This window comes from Sorex fumeus, unplaced genomic scaffold (genome assembly GCF_029834395.1).
Source record: "Sorex fumeus unplaced genomic scaffold, SorFum_2.1 ptg000040l, whole genome shotgun sequence".
NCBI lineage: Eukaryota > Metazoa > Chordata > Mammalia > Eulipotyphla > Soricidae > Sorex > Sorex fumeus.
In genome coordinates, this window is record NW_026606097.1 from 265,417 (window position 1) to 282,272 (window position 16,856).

Below are 16,856 nucleotides of genomic sequence, written 5' to 3' on the forward strand. Positions count from 1 at the left end.
AAAGCCTTCACTTTCCCCTAACTCCTGTTTAAAGATAGGAAAATTCATACTCGAAGAAAACATATGTAGGGGTGTCGGAAGATTTTTACTCAATCCTCAAGCTTTGCTGTGTGAGAAAAATTTATCCTGGATTGACGCCTTATATATGAAATGATTGCAGGAAATTTTGATGCAATTGGCATAGCTTTCTGAACAGGAAAATTCACAATGCAGAGAAACCTCATATGTGTAAGAAATGTGGAAAGGTGTTCAGTTTGTCTTCAGCCCTTACTGCGCATGTGAAAAGTCATTTTGCAGTGAAACCTTATATCTGTCGGAGTGTGGGAAGGACTGTCCTGGATCCTCGGGCCTTATGCATAGGTGAATTCACAATGGAGAGAAGCTATATATAAATACACATATTTATATATATATGTAAGAATATATATATATTTATGTAAGAATATGGAAAGTGCATTATTCGCACCTGCGACTTTAAAGAGAATCCTGGAAAATATCCTGTAAGTAAGGAATATAGGAAGGCCTTCATGTTCCCTCAAGCTTTAGTAAGTATAAAAGTTATGCTGGATCAGTCACTTCCATAATAACAATGGCCAGCGTCAGAACAGGGCCCTGAGGTAAAACAATTTAGTTTCAAAAAGTGGGTGGCGGGTTGATACAAAAGGACTATAAGGAAGGAAATAATCCTGTTACGTGTGAAAGCTTCCTGTGATAATAGTACCACAACTGAACGGTACTTGCTGATTATCCCCTGCACCATGGTTATGACAATGTCCTGGCATGTGGACTTCCCAGTATGTTAACTGGTAAATAATGGTTCTTAGTGATAAAGCAAGGTGGAAGGAATTAAATAAGAAGTAAATAGGTACAGACATTGCATTTTGCTGGGTACTGTCAAGACTCACCATGGTTTCATTCTTTGCTGTGACTCTGACGTGGCTCAGAGGCCCTGGTTTGCAGAGGATCATGGCAGAGATAAACCAGGATGCTGAGGTGAACTCTTGACGTTGGATAGACAGCCAAACCTCCATTCTTCATCCCCTTCTGTGTTATGTTCTGGGAGCCACATCCCGCAGTGCTGTCCATAATTTGTGTCCACGTAGAGCCACATGCAAGGAAGCACTTCACTCGCTGTAGCATATCTGCACTCATTGTATGCAGTTTTCCATTTGATTTACACAAATACTGAGGGTAAATGTTTTGAGACTTAACATTTTGGAAGCAGTAAAATCCTAACAATCTATTATACACCAAAATGTTAAATACCATGTAGATCTGTGCAAAAGGCCAAGCTAGTACGCAAAGTGACCAGTGTACTTTGCTGCCTGTTAGCCCCATGCATGGCTCCATGCTGGGGGTTGTTCTGTACGTGGTGTTTTATGTACTTAATTATGTATTTTTTAAAAAATTTTATTAGTGAAACACCATGAGGTACAGTTGTAGACTTACAAATTTTTCTGCTTGGATTTCAATTATGCAATGATCAAATATCTATCCCTCCACAATTGCCCATTTTCCACCACCACGGGTCCCAGTATCCCTCCCACCCCCATTCCCCCTATCCCACCCTGCCTCTGTGGCAGGACATTCCCTTTAGTACTCTCTCTCCTTTCGGTGTTGTGGTTTGCAAAAGAGGCATTGAGTGGCAATCATGTTTGGTCTATAGTCTACTTTCAGCATGCTTCTCCCATCCTGGGAGGATCCTCCCAATTACCTTTATTTGTTGCTCCATTCTCTATCTGAGCTCCCTTTTCCTCTAGAATGTGTGTTGGGGAAAACCTGACAGTTCTTAAGGGTTACTTCTGGTGGTTCCCATGCCACTATTGGGGATGTCAGGGACTGAATTCAGGTTGACCGAGTTCATGACAAGTGCCCAACACACTATACTACCCCTCGGGCCACTGTTGGTTTGAAATATTGTTTCTGAAACTGCCTCCTAGGGTTTTTCTTGTAGGCATGAGTCCACTGCTCTGGTGTTGTTAAGGGGTAGAAGCCTTTCCTCCAGTTCCAGTGTCTCTCTGGCTCTCTGGGTTGTTTCTAGAGCAGTTCCTCTCTGCATCTCCAGGGCAGGCTTCAGAGTCACTGTGCAATACAGGATCAGGGGACTTCCTCTCCAGACCCCCACTTTGTGACTGAGCTCTCTAGCCACCACTTCTCAGTCCTTTATGTGAGCCCATTCCACTTTCAGTACACTTTTTTTTTCTTTTTGGGTCACACCCAGCGGTGCTCAGGGGTTTCTCCTGGCTCTTCTGCACTCCTGGCCCTGCTTGGGGGACCATATAGAATCCAGATGTTGAACCTGGGTAAGCTGCGTAGAAAGCAAACCCCCTATCCACTGTGCTATCGCTCCAGCCAACCAGCCTTACACATTTACCTGCATTTTTCTAGTTCTCTGCGGAGCTGCTGCTTGATCCTTTAAGGATGCTTGCAGAAGCGAAAGTGACATCACAGCATGGCATTTTGGTGTTTGCTTGCAAGAAGCTTGATCAGCCTCCATTTGTTGTGCAGGTGAGGGGTGAAGTGGCTGTTCCGCGTGGAAGGGGTCTGTGAAGGCCGGTCTCCTGGCCGAACACTAGCGGCCTCCCGTGAGTGCCCCGCCCTGCGCATCCCAGTCTCCACACCTTGAGGGGCGGGGCCAAGCCAGCTCTAAGGATACTTTTCCGCTCCTTTTTCAACCGATATCCAGGTGTTTCCTGAGGCACGCCAGGGTTTTGTGGGGGACGCGGAACTTTGGTGAGTGCAGTGGGGGCTGTAAAGGGGTGCAGGGGTCACGGGTGTGAGTCCATGGTTCTGGGGATCCCCTGCAGCCACAGTCGCCTTCAGCTGCGCCGTAAGGCAGTGGCGGGTGGGTACGGGGCTGAGCGTGGTGGCTACAGAGCATCAAGGCTGGGTGGTCCTGACCCTCCCAGCACGGGACTGTGCTGGGCGCTGTCCTGGACGCTTTGGCCCCGACCTCAGTGCTGTAGAACCTTCAAATTCTCTTAGAGGACTGGAGAGATAGAACAGAGGTCAGGGTGTTTGCTTTGCATCAGGCCCACCCAAGTTCGATCTCCGAGCTCCACCAGGACGGGTGCCTCAGCGCAGAGTCATTAGTTTCTCGTCCATATCGCCATTGATTCCTCCAAAACTATAAAAGGCCTGTTCATTTTTGAGTGGTGGGAGTGGCAGCTCCCAAATGGCAAATAACACTGTAGCCCTCAGTCACTATTCATTAGTAGCCTTGATGTCCAGACCATCCTGTGGGCGTGGTTCTAGGGATGGTTGCGATTTGCAAATGAAAATTTACTTTGGGGCTATTTTGGTTGTATTTTGGGCGCTTCTGTGGAAGCTCGGGGCTTACTTCAGGAGCAGCACTCTGGAATACTTTTTTTTTTAAGTTCTTTATGGTTCATGTGAGATGCCGAATATCGATCTGGGTCAGCATGGGAATCGCCCCTCCCAGCTTACTATCTCTGACTCCACATTGTTGTTTTTTTCTAACGTAGGATTTCTGTATCCTAAAATCAAGTTGAAAATTGCACCCCGACTCTTCCTCTCTCCCTGATCAGGCAAAACTCGGCTATTGCACTGAGTACTGAGAGTTGTGTTCCAATAATGTATGGGCATGCGCTGTGTGCCTTTGGTGGCTATGATTGGTCTCCCCACCCTGGCCGGTGAAGGGTGACAGAGGATCGAAGAAGGAAACGGGCCCAGGCTCTTGGTGATCTGCTGGATATTAACCCACAGTGTTTTAGGCTTCATCTATGAATTGCCCCTTTTCCTTCTTCCAGAGAAGCTTATCATGTCCTTGCTAACATCTCTAATTTAGTTAAAGTTTATCTTTAACATTTCCTTTGTATGTAACAGTTCCCTCGCGTTGTCTCAGTTCCCCACGTCAGTCTTGATTACTTATAAACCATAACTTTCTGGTAATTCTCAACTTTGTATTTGTACTGCTTTGTAGTTGAAGTGGCTGTGTATTTGTACCTGCTTTCCTGTTTCCCCTATAGTTTTTTATGTTTTTACTCTACAGCACTGTTCTTTGGTTAAACACAGAAAGACCATCGATGCTTATACTCCTAATATTTGGGAGTTGATGGACTCAAGTATATCCACTCCTGGGCATAATTGCTTGGTCATAATTACTTGACTCGAGCTTCAGTTGCTGTAGCTCCTAACACACCAAAAGGGAGGTTCTGCCGTGGGACTTGGATGGACCCGGCAAGTGGGAAAACTACCCTGGCTTCGGAATGGAACATTCTAGAATGCATGGTCTTGATGCAAACTGTTACAACGTTAGAGATAGGACCCCCATGGGGAAGGACAAGCTGAACTGGCCTGAAGACTTAGTCTGGGGTTTACAGTAAGAGCCTTGCTTGCTCTCAGAGCCCATAGAAGTAAGTGTTAAAAGCTTTATATGCTCTGGGGGCTGGAGAGATAGCACAGCAGGTAGTGTGTTTGCCTTGCAGGCAGCCGACCTGGGTTTGATTTCCAACATCCCTTATGGTACCCTGAGAAGTGCCAGGAGTAACTCCTGAGCGCAGAGCCAGGAGTATCCCCTTGTATCACCGGGTGTGACCCAAAAAAGAAAAAAAAAGCCTTATTTGCTGTCAAAGCCCAGAGAATTAAGTTTTGGCATCTTTGTCTCTTACTGTGTTTATCCAAACAACTACAAGTGTTGATAACTTATACAACTAGAGGAAAAGATAAGAGACAGAGTGTCTCCTTGGGTGAATCTCCCCCATGAGAATTTCCTCTGCCAAATATTTATCTGCGTAAATGATCAGTCATTCCTATGTCCTTACCTCATGCCCCCTCAGATGTTCTCAAAGTATGGTAGCTGTTCTCCAATAAACAGGTCACTTTTACCATCAGGATGTGATTTTCTGTCTTCCTTTCACTCTTTCTCTGTTGGGAAGGGTTCCAGAGTTGTGGAGGGAGCGCTGGGCTACCAACACCTCACCGCACCCTAACATTATACGTTGTGGACTCACAGTGATGAGTTGCTCTTTATTCCGTTCTCCTGTGTACCTATACCAGTCTCCCACTGCTCCTCATTCCCTCTCCTCACCTGTCTTCCACAGCCTTTATTCTACAGCCCATCCCACAGAGTTAGGGGTAGAAAATACACAGAGATGTGGTTGTACAATCAAAGGATGTAAAGCCCTTCCCTCAGGGGAAACTTCTAGGACAAAAATCTAACTTGAAGGAGAGATCAGCTCAAGGGCAGGATTTTCTCTAAGGACATATTTTTTCTTTGCTTAGTTAATATTCATTGAAACAGTCATCTTAAATTTACACTTACTCTTTCTTTTCATTTTGAATGGACACAGTAAGAGGTATATTAAGTTTATAGGGTGTCTCCTATAGCTCCCAGACTACACTCCCCAGGACAGGTTAGTCCATCCTAAGCACAGAAGGATCCTTATCCAGTTGCTTATGTTTGGATCATAATGGAATTTGTTATGGTGCTTACCTGTTCCTTTTCAATGCAAGGATAGCTCACCTCTATCCTGTGTCCATTTAGTCTCTTGCTTTTGGGGTGCGAAGAACAAAGGGCAGCTGAGGTTTAAGTCTCATAAACGTGACAATGCCCAGGAGTATATAGTGTCTGCAGTCAATTAACTCTGAAGTTACAAAAGCATAATATTGCCTTCCTTTTTATATATAAAGCTGAGGGCTGGGGACATGGCCATCCCAATCCTCCCAGCACAATCTTCCCAACCTGGGACTGCACTGGTCCTTGTTCAGGAGCAAAAAAGGATATTTTTTTCTAAAGTAAACTGTAGAGGATATAAAGGAAAGAGAAAGTCAACATTTTATTTACAAATACAAAATCCAGAGATCTCTGAAGAATCTGACTTTACAATTCACAGGTTGTGGTTATGGGAAATGGGTGAATAATGTATAGCGGAAGCAGAGCACAGGGAAGTTAAAGATGAATACTAAGGAAATGGGAGTGATTGGGATGGTTATTACTCAGTTAGCCTCAGCACCTTGTAGCAGATGAGAAACGATGAACCAATATTAAACCTAAATTGTTTAGAACTAGAATCCGACCAGGGTAGAGGGTTTTGTTTTTTTAAGCAAGAAAGTTTTGGTTTTCCAGGAGTCAGGACATTTGCTCAGAAATCTCACTGGGTGTGGTAGGAGCACATTTACTTAGGGCTGTAGCCATAGTACAGTGAGTACGAATTTAACCATCCAAGCAATCGACCCACATTCTATCCCCTGCATCCCATAATGTCTGTACCAGAGTGATTCCTGCATATAGAGCTAGGAGTAAGCACTGAATCTGCCGGTTGTGGCCCCAAAACAAAAATCACACAAAGTCACAGTTATATATACAAATATATATGCACAAACAATGGTGAAAGAACAATAGGGGTTCAGAAGAAACTGTGAGTTTCTGTAGGAGGGATAGATCAAAAATAGGGGATTTTTTTTTCTTTTTTGGGTCACTCCTGGCGATGCACAGGGATTACTCTTGGCTTTGCACTGACGAGTGCTCAGGGGACCACATGGGATGCTGGGAATCGAACCTGGGTTGGTCCCGTGCAAGGCAAACACACTACCCGCTGTGCTGTCTCTCCAGCCCAAAGGATAGGGAAGTTTTAAGGACCAGAAATTTGAGTCTTTTAATGTTTCACTCTCAAATTTGTCTTTGTACATCATTTTTCCCCGCTTCGGTAGAATTTGCCTTTTTTCTTGTTATATTTTTCACCGCAGCCTACAGTGCTCAGTGTTTACTCTTGTCTCTGATCTCGGGGATCATTTGACAGGAGTCAGGGTAACATTCTGTGTTTAGATAACATTGATTCGATGTTAGTTGACAACTGCAGGATCAGGGGACTTCTCCTTACCCCCAATCCCACAGTGTGTGACCGACCAGTCCAGCATTTGCCTCTCCACTCCTCTATTCGAGTCCATCCCCCTTGCAGCACAGATTTACCTGGGTGGCAAAAAGGTTCTCAGTGCTTAGACTCTGGCTCTTTAAGGTACCTAATCGAAATGGACGTGATGTCATAAGTGATGTCATAAATGTCATGGTTCATTTTCCATTCCTGACTCAGACACTGGGGCTGTGGCTCACTTGGCAAAGGACAAGTATATTTGCTCCCCATCCTGGAAGGGGGGCTCTGAAGAAGGATTTAGTTGCAGGATTCGAGCAACCTCCTGTGAGCAACCTGCGCCTTCCCGTTTCCACACTCTGAGCCGAGGGGCCGAGCCAACTTGGGGGGCACTTTTGCGCTGGTTTTTCACTTGTTCGCCAACATCAAGGTGGATCGTGAGGTGTGATGGAGGTTTTAGGGGGACGCAGAGCTTTGGGGGTGCGGTGGGGGCTGTCTCAGGGTTCAGGAGTGACAGTTCTGAGTTTGTGATTCTGGGGTGCCTCTTTTGCCACGATTGTCTCCAGCTCTGGGATGGGGCAACAGTCGGTGAATGCGGGAATCATCTGAGGGCTTGGCTATTCCAATCGTCCAGCAGTCCCATGTTTGAACCATTGGCCCTAAGCTCGCTTCTGTAGAATCTCCAGATTTGAGGAGCAGAGCTTCAGCCCCTCCACCTAATTGCAGGAGACCTGTTACTGGTCATCTTCCTTGTCTGCCGTGATAGCCGCGATCATGCGGGGTATATGGGGCGGGGGGGAGGGGGCCTGCAGGTGGCAGAGGTTTGCCAATGAAAATGTATTTGGGGGGCTATTTTTGGTTCTTTATATTTTAGGGGGGAGAGAGAGCAAGTACGCGGAGATGCTCATGAGTTACTCGAGTCTCTAGGCTCAGGTATTATCCCTGGCAATGCTGGGGGCTATATGGGATACAGAGGATTGATTGGTTCATCTAATCAAGCACCCAGTTCACATTATTGCCTTCTAACCACAATGCCAGTGTATCTTTTTCTGGTTCATGAGTTTCAGGTCCCTCACATCAAGCTGCAAAGCACGCCTGACTCTTCATCTCTCCCTGAGCAAACGACACCTGCCATTGTGGTAAATACTGAGGTCCCCAGGACAGATTGCCCAGGTGCATGTCCTTATCCACCCTGCAAGTGAGTGTCGAAGGTTTGTTCACTCTAAGTCACATGGTGGAGCCACATTCCAGGCTACGGTTCCCATGGGGCAGCACTGCTGCCAGCCTGCAGGGGGGCGCTAGTATTCGGGAACTCCTGGGCTGAGAGTCGGTCCCTGGAAGGGCCTACAGGGACTTTCCTGTGGGAGACAGAGAGGAATCCGGGGATCAGAGAAGGCTGTCTTTTCCTCCCCTGTAGCCTGGGCCCAGGCTCCTATCCTGAAGTGCAGCACAGATGCCAACAAAATTTGCATTCCCAGCGGAGACAGGAGCTTCTGCCATTGTCTCCCAGAGGTGGAATTGTGAGGCTGTGCCCGAGGGTGTGGCTGGTCTGAGCTCAGGAGTCTGAGGAGGTGCTGCTCTCTGGTGCTCACTGTTCTTACTTCTCCAGTTCTTTGCACGGAGCCTCCTGCTGATTCTCAGAACGACAGTGACAGGAGAAGTTGGTGACGCGGCTTCTGAAAAACCGTCCCCAGGTAGGAGTAGATGGATAGAATGACATGAGATAGTACCAGGAGTGCCCCGGCTTCCAGGGCCATCTATTTGGATTTCTTTTGGATGGATTCCAAGATGAGACTTCCGATCGGATCGTCCCATTCTGCTGTTTGAAGCTGCTTTTGTGTATGTTTGTTTTGTTTTATTTGGCTTTGGGGCCGACCCAGTGGTGCATGAGGAGTACTCAAAGCTCAGTGCTCAATGCTCATTCCTGACAGGTCTAGGTGACCAATGGGATGCTGGAGGTCCAAAGGTTTCTTCTTGGGTTTTCTGTTTTATTTGGGGTAGCAGAGCAAGAATTCTTGCAATCATTCCTTGTGCTGCACTCTGGCATTGCCCCTGGCAGTGCTTGTGGGACCATATGGGATGTTGAGGATCGCCAGTCCTACATGCTCTCCCCGGAACAGCTGTCCTGTTATGCCAACCTGCTGCTTTGGTTTCTTTTGCATTGTTTTTGTCATCAGCTGTCCTCTTGACTCTGTGCTCTGGATTCACAAATGACTGGCCTCAGAGCACCCTGGGGTGTGCTGGCCCTGTTTGCACCCTGGAAACTACAGTGACTTGGGCCCCCAGACTTGCTTTTCTCTTGTTTTGTCCTTCCTACTTTGGAGCGACTACCTGCTCAGACATATAGTCTTACATTCACATAATTTTTTGTGTGGATTTCTGGGCATGCGCCGATCCCAAGGAGAAAGAGCCAAGGATCTCTGAGGCCAGCAGAGATGTTGGGGTCCAGAAACTTTTACCTTCTTTGAGCGGGATTTGGGGCAGTCCTGAGCAGTGAGTTCCTACAGGCACACATGCCATGCACTGCTCTGAGTAGTTGTCTATATGGACTGTCGAGTTCTCAATCCTAGTGGTCATGTGCTGTGGGAGTGCAGTGGTGAGCATGCAGTGGTTTTTGCTACATGCAGGGATAGTCTTTTGGATCGTACAAGTCTGTGTTCAGGTGATCCTCTCTACAGTGCTCACTGGACCAGTGGTGCACAAATTGGTCCTGGGGTTACCAGGAAAGGCAGATACATCCAAAAACCTTCTGTATAACGTCCTCCCACTTTAGCAGAACTAGCTGACTTATGTGATTTCTGGGACCCGTCAGTCATGCGTGTGTATGGAGGCTGTTCATTCGGAGGCGAGAGGACAAGCGACAATATAGGACCCTGGGACCTGGCCTCAGAGTAGTGGGAATGAGGCTAAGATAGACTCTGACTCCCACCCTTCCTGTGTGCTGACTCAGGACGCAGTGACCTTCCATGACGTGGCTGTGAACTTCACCCCGGAGGAATGGTCATACCTGGCGACCTCTCAGCAGACGCTCTACAGGGACGTGTTGCTGGAGACCTACCAGCATCTGCAGGCTGTCGGTGAGAACAGTGTGGAGCCAACTTTGTCTGAAAAGACCCACGTGTGCTCCCTGGGGTTGGGCGGCAGCTGTGTGTCCAACAGTAGCTCTGTGACAGGTTGGGATGTTGGACAGCCGTGCAGTAGCTGTTCCCTCCCTGGTTTATTTTTAGGGTTCACCTATGTATACTCAGGGCTTCCTCTCATCTTTGTCCTCAGAAATCATTCTTGTGGGGTAGCGGTACTCTATGGGGTGATTCAGATCAACCCGTTTCAACTGTGCCCATGGGAAGATCCCTATCTGCCCAGTTATCGCCCAGGTCCCTTTAAATAGTTCCATCCATTGGTGAATCAATTTACTTTGTGTACTACACGAATTTTTGTGTGTTTAATTGGTTTTGCTGTTGCCTTTGTTTGTGAGGCACAGTCCACAATTCTCCTGGCTCTGTGCTAACGGATGACTCCTAAGAGTGCTCAGGGGCCATGGGGTACCGTGGACTTGGCAACTTAAAATGTTGGTGCCTTACCACAGGATTTGCTATCTCGTCTCTCAACTCATTACTCGCTGCCCTATTTCAGTACTTGGATTTACTTCTAATGGTTCTTGTGAGACTTCAGCAGGACTTAGGGTTTGCTCCTGGACTCTGCACTCATACAGGAAAGAAACCTCATGAATGTCAGGCATGTGGAAAGGCCTTTATTCAGAACTCGAGTCTTAATAGACCTATGAAAACTCATAGTGGAGAGAAGCCTTCTATATGTCCGGAGTGTGATAATGCCTTTACTCGACCCTCAGACCTCAGTATACATAGAAGTATTCACACTGGAGAGAAACCATATATATGTAAGGAATGTGGAAAGGCCTTTGCGAAAGCCTCAAGTCTTAGTGTACATAGGAGAATTCACACTGGAGAGAAACCGTATATATGTAAGGAATGTGGGAAGACCTTTGCTGTAGCCTCAAGTCTTAGTGTACATAGGAGAATTCACACTGGAGAGAAACCGTATATATGTAAGGAATGTGGAAAGGACTTTGCTAGAGCCTCAAGACTTAATTTACATAGGAGAATTCACACTGGAGAGAAACCATATATATGTAAGGAATGTGGGAAGGCCTTTGCTGAATCATCAAGACTTAGTGTACATAGAAGAATTCACACTGGTGAGAAACCATATATATGTAAGGAATGTGGAAAGGCCTTTGCCAGAGCTTCAGGACTTAGTGTACATAGGAAAATTCACACTGGAGTGAAACCGTATATATGTAAGGAATGTGGAAAGGCCTTTGCTGTAGCCTCAAACCTTAGTGCACATAGGAGAATTCACACTGGAGTGAAACCGTATATATGTAAGGAATGTGGAAAGGCCTTTGCTTTGGCCTCAAGACTTAGTGAACATAGGAAAATTCACACTGGAGAGAGACCATATATATGTAAGGAATGTGGGAAGGCCTTTGCTATAGCCTCAAAACTTACTGTACATAGGAGTATTCACACTGGAGAGAAACCGTATATATGTAAGGAAGGTGGGAAGTCCTTTGCAGAAGCCTCAAGCCTTAGTGTACATAGGAGAATTCACACTGAAGAGAAACTGTATATATGTAAGGAATGTGGGAAGGCCTTTGCTACAGCCTCAAGACTTAGTCTACATAGGACAATTCACACTGGAGAGAAACCGTATATATGTAAGGAATGTGGGAAGGCCTTTGCTTTGGCATCAAGACTTAGTGTACATAGGGGAATTCACACTGGAGAGAAACCGTATATATGTAAGGAATGTGGGAAGGCCTTCGCTGGAGCCTCTACACTTCGTGAACAGAGGAAAATTCCACACTGGAGAGAAACTATATATATGTAAGGAATGTGGGAAGGCCTTTGCTGGAGCATCAAGACTTACTGCACATATGAAAATTCATCTCAGAGAGAACCCTCATCAGTGTCAGACCTGTGGGAAGGGATTCACATGGTTCTCTTCCCTTACTCTACAGATGAGAATTCATAATGGAGAGAAGCCTTAGATATGTCTGGAGTGCGAAAAGGTCTTTAATTCATCCTCACAATTGACTGTACATAGGAGAATTCACAGTGGAGAGACACCGTATATATGTAAGGAATGTGGGAAGTCCTTTGCTGAAGCCTCAAGCCTTAATGTACATAGGAGAATTCACACTGGAGAGAAACTATATTTGTAAAGAATGTGCGAAGGCCTCTGTATGTCCTCAATACTTAATGTACATAGGAGAATACACACAGGAGAGAAACCGTATACATATAAGAAGTGTGGAAAGGCCTTTTGAGAACCCTCAGATGTAGTGTACATAGGAGCATTCATGCCGGAAAAAAACCTTATATATGCGAGGAATATTGGAAGGCCTTCTGCCATTCTGAATCCTTGCTAAGTACAGGAATATTCACAGTGGAGGGAAACCTTATCCGTGTCAGACTTGTGGGAAGGCCTTCATTTGGTGCTATCCAGAAATACAAAGACAAATCTCAAAACCCAGCGCCTTTTAGCAGAAATGCATCTGGACCCTGCAGTAAGTTACTGTCCCCGGTACACTCCAGGGGGAATTGGTGCTGTTCCCCCAACGACTCCCACTTGGTGGCTCAGTGGCCTCAATCCTCCAAAGGCCTTTGGAAAGTTAGGTTTGGATCCACACTCACGAAGCTACGTGGGGCCTCTCAGGATGGGGTGGAGCCGGCCAATTCCTCCCCACCCCAACAAGAGCCTAAGCGATTCCCACGAACCGCCTCTCTGACTCATGATAAAGCTGTTTAATGGCCATAATCCCAGAGACTCAGGAACAAATCTCGGAACCCAGAAGGTTTTGGCAGAAATCCCTCCAGATTTAGTTGTTAAAATTTCAGAATTTCAAAATTATATGTTATTTATAACCAGCAATCGAAAAAGAATTGTCTACTGTTGCGTTTTCGCCAGACCTGAGTGCTTGGGTAAAAATCCCAAATAATAATGGTGGGTCTCGTGTCAAAATATTGAATGTAATCAAAGTAGTAAGAAGAATGTGGAAATTATCTGCCCCACAGGTAGGGGGAGGCTGTGGAATGGCATGTATACTTGGGTTTTTAGTGGTGGAAAATAGGCACGGTGAAGGGATGGGTGTTTCATTGTATGACGAAAAATTAAACCTGAAAGCTTTGTAATTGCTCTCCCATTTTTCCCCATTTTCTCCCATTTATTTAGAAATGGCCAGAGGAATAGTAGAGCAAGTAGGATGCTTGCCTTGCATGTGGCCAACCCAGGAGTCTACCAGTCTACAACATCTTTGAGTTGCTCATTGGACATTGAGTATCCCCTTCTCATCCCTAGAACATGTGATATGGGGGTGTGGCATGGGGTAGGCGTATCTTCTCCCAGGATCTGTTCATTATGGAGAGATCTTGTGCTTTCCTTTCTTGACTTTGTTGTCATTCTTCCTCACCTGTCAGTTATGTCGAGTAGTACATGTGTTTCAAAGCCCTTGTGTTCCTGGCTATAACTAGCCTGACTGTACACGGAAAGGGCCGGGTGCCGTTTCTGGACTCTGCTCAGTCAATCTGACACCATGCATATCTTTGCCTTTGGATCATTGCCATGTTTTTTTGAATATGGGAAGAAATTAAGTGTTCTTTTGTTTTGGGGCCTGGGGATGATCAGCAATTATTACTGGTGATTCTCGTAAGTTGCTTTTGGCAGTGTTCAAGGATCAACCCCTGTCAGCCTCATGCAAGTCAAATGCCTACCTGCTCTACGCTTGTACGCACCAAAAATTGTTTTATTGTGTGTATGTTAAATTGTGACTGTGAGCCCATAGTGAAGTTAATTAGGACCAGAAGAGCAGTGCATCACTGTGGGTGCTCGCCTTACAAATGCCACCTACCTTCGATGTCCAGCATCCCCTATGGTATCCCAAGCATCACTGGGTCTGATTAAAAACAACCCAAAAGGATTTTTTGGGGATTGCCAAGCTCCTCCTAGCAACATTTCCCACAGATTTTCCATTTCTCTAGGCTTGTTTTGACTGTGAGAACTATGGAGATGTCCTCCACCTGTTTGGTCATTCTACTGCATTCCATTCAACATTGGACTAATTCTCATTGTGCATATTGTTTGATTTCAGAACTCAAATCACAGGTTCAGGATATGGCATTACAGCAATTTCTTTAGGAAACAGGGGTATTGCATACAAGTGTGCTGTAAGATTCTCTTCTTGAAACTAACTATTATGCCATTGGATTGCTCAGTGGACCGAGCATGCGACTTGAAAGGTGGGGTCTGGCTCCATCCCCACAACCACATCTATGGTCTCAGCATCACAGGAGAAATATCGGAGCCTAATGCTGGGAATAGAGGGTCTTTAACCTCAGTGGGTACTGCAATCTGGAAATTTATTTTATTGTATTGTTTTTTAAAGTTTTCATTAAAGTGCCAGTATTTTTAAAGTTTTTAGTAGTTGTATTTAGGCGTACAATAATTGAACACCAATCCCTGCATCAGCTTCCCTCTACCCATGTTCCCGTATTCCCTCCCCACCCCAGTCCCCACTCTACCCCCGCCTGTCATCTGGACAAGCACATGACTAGGTTTCAGTGGTCACAGCTTAGATCTCTTGTTTTCAGTTCTGTTGCATCTGTGTTTTGGGTAAATGGCTACACCCCTCACTCATGTTACTGGCATAAATGAATCCCTGATCCCTGTAAACTTCTGGTTCTCTTCCGCCCCAAATTTCTTTCCTTCTTTGTCCGGCTTCTCTCTAAACACTGGAATCAGGGATGATTGAAGCAGCCCCTTTACAGTACATTTCCACATCCAGTGTTCGGTATTCCACCAATGAGTGAACATCATCCAGTTTTTTTTTGTTTTGTTTTTATGGCTAACTTCAGTCAAGACAGTATCTTCCAGTTCCAACCGTGTTGCTGCATGAAAGAAGTAATTCTAAAACCTAAAATATAGATCACTTGATCCTCCTTTATTCATCGATTTATTCGAGTGGGTGCCAGTAACATCTACATGCATGCCTGTTGCGTGCTAGTGTAGCCCAATGGCATCTGTTCGTTCTAGGAACATGCAGAGCCTCAAACTGATCATTCAGGGTCTTGACGAAGAAGTCTGACCATCTTGTAGGTGGACATCCACGCGATCTGTTGACGTGCTGTGGAATCCAGTCAGTAATGGCTCTAGGCCAGTGGTTGTCTGCAAACCTCAGTACGTGTCCAGCCCATCTGATTTTTGATGCCTTGGCAGATGAGACAGTGTCCCTGATTCTTGACCATTGACAGAGATCAGAACTCCAGATTCTATCTCTCATTTGAGTCATGCGTGATATTCCAAGCATAGCTCTTTCGATTCCTCTTTGAGAGACCCGAGTAGCGTTCTCATCCTGTTTTCATAGGGCTCAGGTCTCTGAAGCATATGTTAATGCAGGAATAACAGTGGAATCGAAGAGATGTGCTTGTAGCTGGAGGTTCTTTGTCCTCTTAATTATTTCTTCAACGCTCTTGAAAGCATTCCAAGCTGCTCTCTTCCTCCTGCATAACTCAGGTACCAGGTCATTCATCATATTGATTTCTCGAACTAGGTATATATACCTGTTGCAATCGGAGATGGTGGTTCCATTGAGAGCGAATGGAGCATCAGGAACGAGGCTGTTTCTCATAAACATTGTCTTTGTAGGATTCAGCTGTAGTTCAATCTTTCCACACTCATGGTCGAAGTAGGTCAGCATTTGTGCCTCTTGGCTGATGTCTGGTGTTATTACAACGATGTCATCAGCAAAGTGGAGGTGGTGTAGTTGCCGAACATCTATCTTCACTCCCATTCCTTCCCATTCCAGTCTTCGCATGATGTTCTTGAGGGTGGCACTGAAGAGTTTTGGTGAAATGGTATCACCGTGCCGAACCCCTCTCTTGACATGGATGATTACTTCTTTGTAGAATGGTGAGATCCTGGTAGTGAATCCATAATAGAGCTCACGGAGGATCCTGATGTATTGAGTTTGTAAACCCTGATTGGGTAGGGCTTCTATGACCGCTTCCATCTCAACAGAATCAAAGGCCTTCTTTAAATCAATGAACGTTACACAGAGTGGCATCTTGAACTCCTGGGAAAGTTCAATGAGCTTAGTAATCGTGTGGATATTGTAGATGGTACTGAATCCTTTTCAGAACCCAGCTTTTTCACATGGTTGTTCTTCATCTAGTGTTCTGATAATCCTATTCAGGATGACTCAAGTGAACAGTTTGTAGATGACAGACAATAGGCAGATTTGGCGATAGTTGCCAATGTTGTGGATGTCTCCCTTCTTGTATAGTAGTACAGTCTTACTGGTTTTCCATTGGGATGGAACCTTGCATTCTGACAGCGTGTGAAGAGCCGAGCCAGTGTATTGATGAGTACTGATGGTAAGTTCTTCAGGTGTTCAGGTCTGATCTTGTCTGGGCCAGGTGCTCTTTGTTTCTTTACCGATGAGATGGCGTGTTGAATTTTGGAAGGGGGAACATTGGCAACAATATATCCATTGCGCAGTAAGTGGTATGTGGGCAATTGGACGTGGCTATTAAAGAGATCTGAGTAGAATTCATAAATAATCTTCTGATTGCCCTTCTGAAAGATGTGATAGATCTATCAGGATGTTGGAGGGCAGTCATCTTGGTCTTGTAGTTGGTGAAGGACAGGCGGGCATTACAAATGCTTTTCCCAGCTTCTGCCGCATCTACCAGCATCAGTGTTCTCCTGTCTTTGAGATCATCCTTGATGGCTTCTCTGCATTGTTTTGCCAGCTCGGACATTCGCTTGTGGTTGCCTGACGCATGTGCCAAGCCACGTTGGCGAATAAGTTCAAGAGTGTTTGAAGAAAGGCAGTTTTTTCGTGGTTATCTCTCGCGGCCCTGAGAGTCCCAGCAGCAGGAATCCCTGAGCAATGCTGGTGTGACCCTCTCTCCACCTAAGTGAATAGATCAAGATAACAGAAAACTC